The 6,000-nt window shown below is 41.5% G+C and overlaps 1 pseudogene; it reads right to left on the bottom strand.

The window, feature by feature from the left end:
* Positions 1 to 311: 311 nt before the first annotated feature.
* Positions 312 to 409, bottom strand: LOC127089428 (uncharacterized; annotated as a pseudogene).
* Positions 410 to 6,000: the final 5,591 nt, after the last annotated feature.

A 6,000-nucleotide genomic window follows, 5' to 3' on the forward strand; every position in this document is an offset into this window, starting at 1 on the left:
CAACCATCCCAGCTAATAATTTCGAACTTAAACCCTCCCTGTTGCAACTAGTGCAACAAAGGCAACTCGCAGGTCTCGCTACTGAGAACCCGAACCAACATTTAAAAATCTTTCTCCAATTAGAAGACACTTTTAAAACCAATGGAGCTTCTCCTGAGGCAATCCGTTTAAGATTATTCCCTTTCTCCCTCAGAGATAAAGCCCTATCATGGTTAGATTCCCTTCCACCCAATTCCATTACAACTTGGGACAACCTTAGAAAAGTATTCCGTGCTAGATACTTTCCCCCAAGTAAGACCGCCGTTCTTCAAAAGCACATAACCAGATTTACCCAGAACCAAGGAGAATCGTTGTTCGAAGCTTGGGAGAGATATAAAGAGCTGTTAAGAGCATGCCCGCATCATGGCTTAGAAAATTGGTTAATCATTTAGACCTTTTATAATGGACTTCACTATAACACTAAGATGACCATCGACGCTGCCGCAGGCGGTGCGCTGATGAACAAACCTTATCTTGAAGCTAGTGCCCTCATCGAAGATATGGCTCAAAACCATCAATCATGGGGAGTTGAACGAGCGACAGTTGAGAAGAAGGAAGCCCAATGAGGAGTACATGAATTAAGCTCTATAGACATGATGCAAGCTAAAATGGACGCGTTGGCCCTCAACGTCGAGCATATGTGCATAAACCCGAATACTGCAGCTGCAGTTTCGTTGGATTGTGAGATATGTGGAACCAAAGGACACCAATCTGCAGAATGCAGTCTCTTAAACGAAACCCACTCTGAGCAAGTGAACTACACCCAAGGGAACCCATATTCAAACACCTATAACCCTGGATGGAGGAATCATCCGAACTTCTCCTATAAGAACAATAACCCTATCCAAAATACTGCACCTCTGAGACAACCAGGTTACCAAGCCCTAAGACCAAACCAACCTATGCAACCTGTGCCACCAAAGCCGAGCCTTGAGAAAATTATGGAAAATTTTATCACTACTCAAACCCAACAAAACAAAGAGTTCATGAACCAAAACATTCACGTTAACGAACTGATTACCCAGTTAGGAACCAAGGTTGACCAAATAGTTACTCACACCAAGATGCTTGAAACCCAGATCTCTCAGGTAGCTTTAAACCAAGCCCCCCAGACTACGCCTATAGGACAGTTCCCTGTACAACCCCAAATGGATCCGAGAGGACAAGCCAATGCCATTACCCTACGAAGTGGGAACGCTTATGATGAGCCACCAAACCCAAGATTGAGTGAACCCAAAACTTCTAAGGAATATACCGAACCCACAGACGAAGTGAAGGAACTAGAGGAATCTGAAAAACAGGAAGGTCAAGAAAAAGGAGAAGAGCCTAAAGACAAAACTTATGTACCACCCCCGCCATACAAACCACCGATACCATATCCGCAAAGACTCAAACAAACCCAGATCAATAACCAGTATCAGAAATTTATTAAGGTTATAGAAAAACTTCACGTAGAAATCTCTTTCACAGAAGCCATCACCCAAATACCTTCTTATGCAAAGCTTCTCAAAGACATCCTTACCAACAAACGTAGACTCGGCGATCCGAAGCCCTTGGAATGCAATTCTATTTTCGAGAATAAGTTAGCAAAAAAGGATAAAGATCTTGGAAATTTCTCCATTCCCTGTCTTTTGGGAAGTCATGTCATCGAAAAAGCTTTTCTAGACTTAGGAGCTAGTGTGAGCTTAATGCCTTTAGCAGTTTGTGAGAGGTTAAACTTAGGAGAATTACAGCCTACTAAGATGTCACTTCAGTTAGCCGATAGATCTGTTAAGTATCCGATAGGCATATTAGAAGATGTCCCTGTTAGGATAGGTCAGTTATTTATCCCTACTGATTTTGTTGTCATGGACATTAAAAAGGAAAATGATATACCAATCCTTCTAGGTAGACCATTCTTATCAACTGCAGGAGCCATAATAGATGTCAAGAGAGGAAAGTTGACCTTTGAGGTAGGTGATGAGAAAATAGAATTTATACTTTTAAAATTTCTTATGGAACCTGTGATGGGAGACGCATGTTATGCCATAGATATCATTGATGAATGCGTTAGGGAAATAGAACAAGAAGAAATCATAAAAACAATTAAGTTGCCATCAACTCTCATACTGGAAGATGATGACTTTAGGAAGCCCTACATCGATGATAACCTTTACGGATGTTTATCCCTTACCCCAGATCCTATGCCATGCCCTAATAAACCAACCTTAGAACTTAAGGAACTGCCTAAGAACTTGAGATATGAGTTCCTCGATGAAGAGATGAACCGTCCAGTTATAGTCAGTGCTACCTTGAGCCAAGAGGAAACAGACCAACTCTTAGATGTTTTATGAAGATATCCCTCAGCCTTAGGATATAATATCTCTGACCTGAAAGGTATAAGCCCATCCGTATGCATGCATCAGATTTCGCTCGAAGAAGATTCAAAGCCCTCTAGAGAACATCAGAGAAGAATAAACCCTATAATGAGTGATGTTGTTAAAAAGGAAGTTCTTAAGTTACTTGAGGCAGGTATAATCTATCAGATCTCGGATAGTAAGTGGGTGAGACATGTGCATGTAGTACCTAAAAAGGGAGACATCACAGTCGTGCAAAACGATAAAGGCGAACATGTAGCAAAACAGATAGAAGGAGGATGGCGGATGTGCATAGACTATAGAAAGTTAAATAAAGCAACTAGGAAGGATCATTTCCCTTTACCACTTATAGACCAGATGTTGGAGCGTCTAGCCAGACACTCTTACTTCTGCTATCTAGATGGATACTCTGGATTCTTCCAAATACCTATCCACCCCAAAGATCAAGAAAAAACTACCTTTACATGCCCTTATGGGACTTTTGCCTACAGACGAATGCCATTCGACCTCTGTAATGCCCCAGCTACTTTCCAACGCTGCATGATGTCAATCTTTGCAGATTACCTAGATGGTATCATGGAAGTATTTATGGATGATTTCTCGGTTTGCGGATTTGATTTCCACAATTGTCTTGCTAACCTTGAGAAAATCCTGGAGAGATGCGTGGAGGTGAACCTTGTGCTAAACTGGGAAAAGTGTCATTTCATGGTCACCGAAGGGATTGTTTTAGGACATATAGTTTCCGAAAAAGGTATAGAGGTAGATAGAGCTAAGATAGAAGTCATAGGGAACCTAAAACCACCCAAAACTATCAAAGAAGTCCGAAGTTTCCTTGAACATGTTGGATTCTACCGGCGTTTTATCAAGGACTTCTCCAAAATAACTAAGCCTTTAACTGGCCTTTTAATGAAAGATGCTGAATTCATTTTCGATGGAAAATGTAATGAAGCATTTAATCTTTTAAAACTAGCGTTGATTTCAGCACCCATCATGCAACCCCCTGATTGGTCAGAACCTTTTAAGATAATGTGCGACGCTAGTGATTATGCCGTTGGAGCCATTCTAGGACAAAGGAAAGATAAAAACTTACATGCGATTTATTATGCCAGTAGAACCCTAGACGCTGCCCAACTTAACTATGTAACAACTGAAAAGGAACTACTAGCTGTAGTTTTTGCTATAGACAAATTTAGATCTTATCTAGTAGGAGCCAAAATTATAGTTTACACCGATCATGTTGCCATTCGTTACCTACTAAGTAAAAAAGATGCCAAGCCCATGTTACTCCGATGGATTCTGTTACTACAAGAGTTTGATTTAGATATCAGAGATAAAAAGGGCACTGAAAATGTAGTAGCTGATCACCTTTCTAGGCTAGAACATCTGAAACCAGACTTAGTACCCATAAACGATGATTTTGCCTATGATAGACTGATAGCTAAACTAGAAACCATTGAAGACGATAGCCTAGGCCCTCATGAGCACTTCCAAAAATCCTTAGCAGTAAGTAACGTGCCATGGTATGCAGACTTTGTTAATTACCTAGATGTTGATATCATACCCCCTGATCTTGACTACCACCGCAAGAAGAAGTTTTTCAACGATGTGAGAAACTTTTATTGGGACGAACCGCTCCTTTTCAAAAGGGGTAAAGACAGAATTTTTCGCCGTTGTGTTCCAGAATAGGAGGTAAAAAGTATAATTGAGCATTGTCACTCTGCACCCTATGGTGGACATGCGAGCACCTCTAAGACATACGCCAAGATTCTTCAAGTTGGCCTATTCTGGCCTACCATGTGGCGCGATGTCCATGCTTGCATTGTCAAATGTGATAGATGCCAATGCACGGGAAATATTTCAAGACGTGACAAAATGCCTCTAAGAAACATTCAAGAAGTAGAACTCTTCGATGTTTGGGGTATAGATTTCATGGGACCTTTCCCACCATCCTTAGGAAACAAGTATATCTTAGTAGCTGTGGACTAAGTGTCTAAGTGGATTGAAGCTATAACAGCACCCACAAACGACACTAGAGTGGTGATCAAGTTATTTAAAAACTACATATTCCCCAGATTTGGAACACCTCGTTTAGTCATAAGCGATGGAGGATCACACTTCATATCGAGAATATTTGATAAACTTTTAAGCAAATATGGAGTTAGGCATAGAGTAGCAACACCATACCACCCACAGACTAGTGGCCAAGTAGAAGTATCTAATAGGGAGATAAAACAAATTCTAGAAAAAACTGTTTCTATATCTAGAAGAGACTGGTCTCAGAAGCTCCAAGAAGCATTATGGGCCTACAGAACCGCTTTCAAAACCCTTATAAGAACAACTCCCTACCAACTAGTCTATGGAAAATCCTGTCATTTACCTTTTGAATTAGAGCATAAGGCCTATTGGGCCATTAAAACTTTGAATTTGGATTACCTGACCGCTGGCAAAAAACGTATCCTTGACATCCACAAACTGGAAGAACTCAGGCAATCTGCCTACGAGAATGCCAAAATATACAAAGAGAGAACAAAAGCTTGGCATGACAAAAGAATTGTGAAGAAAGATTTCAATATAGGCGACCCTGTTCTCCTGTTCAACTCTAGGTTACGACTTTTCCTTGGGAAGCTGCGTTCAAGATGGACTGGCCCTTTCAAAGTATCTAAGATTCTGAGATCCGAAGTTGTAGAAATCAAGAACTAAACCTGTAGTCCATTCATTGTGAATGGGCAAAGACTGAAGCTCTACGAAGGAGGAGACATTCCAGCAGACTACTCCAGCCACACTCTGACAGATCCACCGATTCCTACGACAGGTGTATAAATTCTGATCGTCAAGCTAATGACGTTAAACAAGCGCTGCTTGGGAGGCAACCCACGGTTTTCTTATCTTTTTTTACTTTTTTGCATTTATTTACTTTATTTTATTTTTAATCATATTTTCGTCAGGACTAAATATCATTTGCAATGTTTGTGTTTTCAGGATCCTTTTTCCCTAACCTTTGCAGGATGCAGAACTTTGATGACATGCACGTAGCTTTCAGAGATGACGCCCAGAGGGAGAGTTGCATAGCTCCCTACCAGCGCCCTATGGCCCCTACACGCTATCCAGACCAGGATTGCATGGAAGCCCTAGGCATTGAGTCGAGCATCAGATTCCTGTGCCACCAACTCCAATGGGATGAATTTGCTGATGACCTGAGCAACACCTACAGGAACTTGACTTAGGAGTTCCTCAGTTCGTTTGATTATGATCCTTACTCAGGACCAGATGGACATGCTGTTTTCAGGCTATTCGGGATTGAGTACTCTTTCAGCCAGAAGGAGTTCGGTGACTTATTAGGTTTTCAGACTACCCCCGACGCTATCCCTGAGACACCGATGGGATACTTTCTGGGTAAGGAAGTGGAGAAATTTTGGACCGATATCTCTGGTGGAGGGAGTCAGGATCCTTCTACTCAGTTGTCCCAGGCTATCCACAACCCTGCTATGAGGTACTTCCAGATGATACTAGCACACTCTTTCCTTGGAAGACCAGATACTGAGACTCTGTTGAGTGAGGAGGAGATATTTCTGTTATTTTTTGCATCCCAGTCTCGCCCTGTGGC

The sequence above is a fragment of the Lathyrus oleraceus genome, chromosome 5 (assembly GCF_024323335.1).
Source record: "Lathyrus oleraceus cultivar Zhongwan6 chromosome 5, CAAS_Psat_ZW6_1.0, whole genome shotgun sequence".
NCBI lineage: Eukaryota > Viridiplantae > Streptophyta > Magnoliopsida > Fabales > Fabaceae > Lathyrus > Lathyrus oleraceus.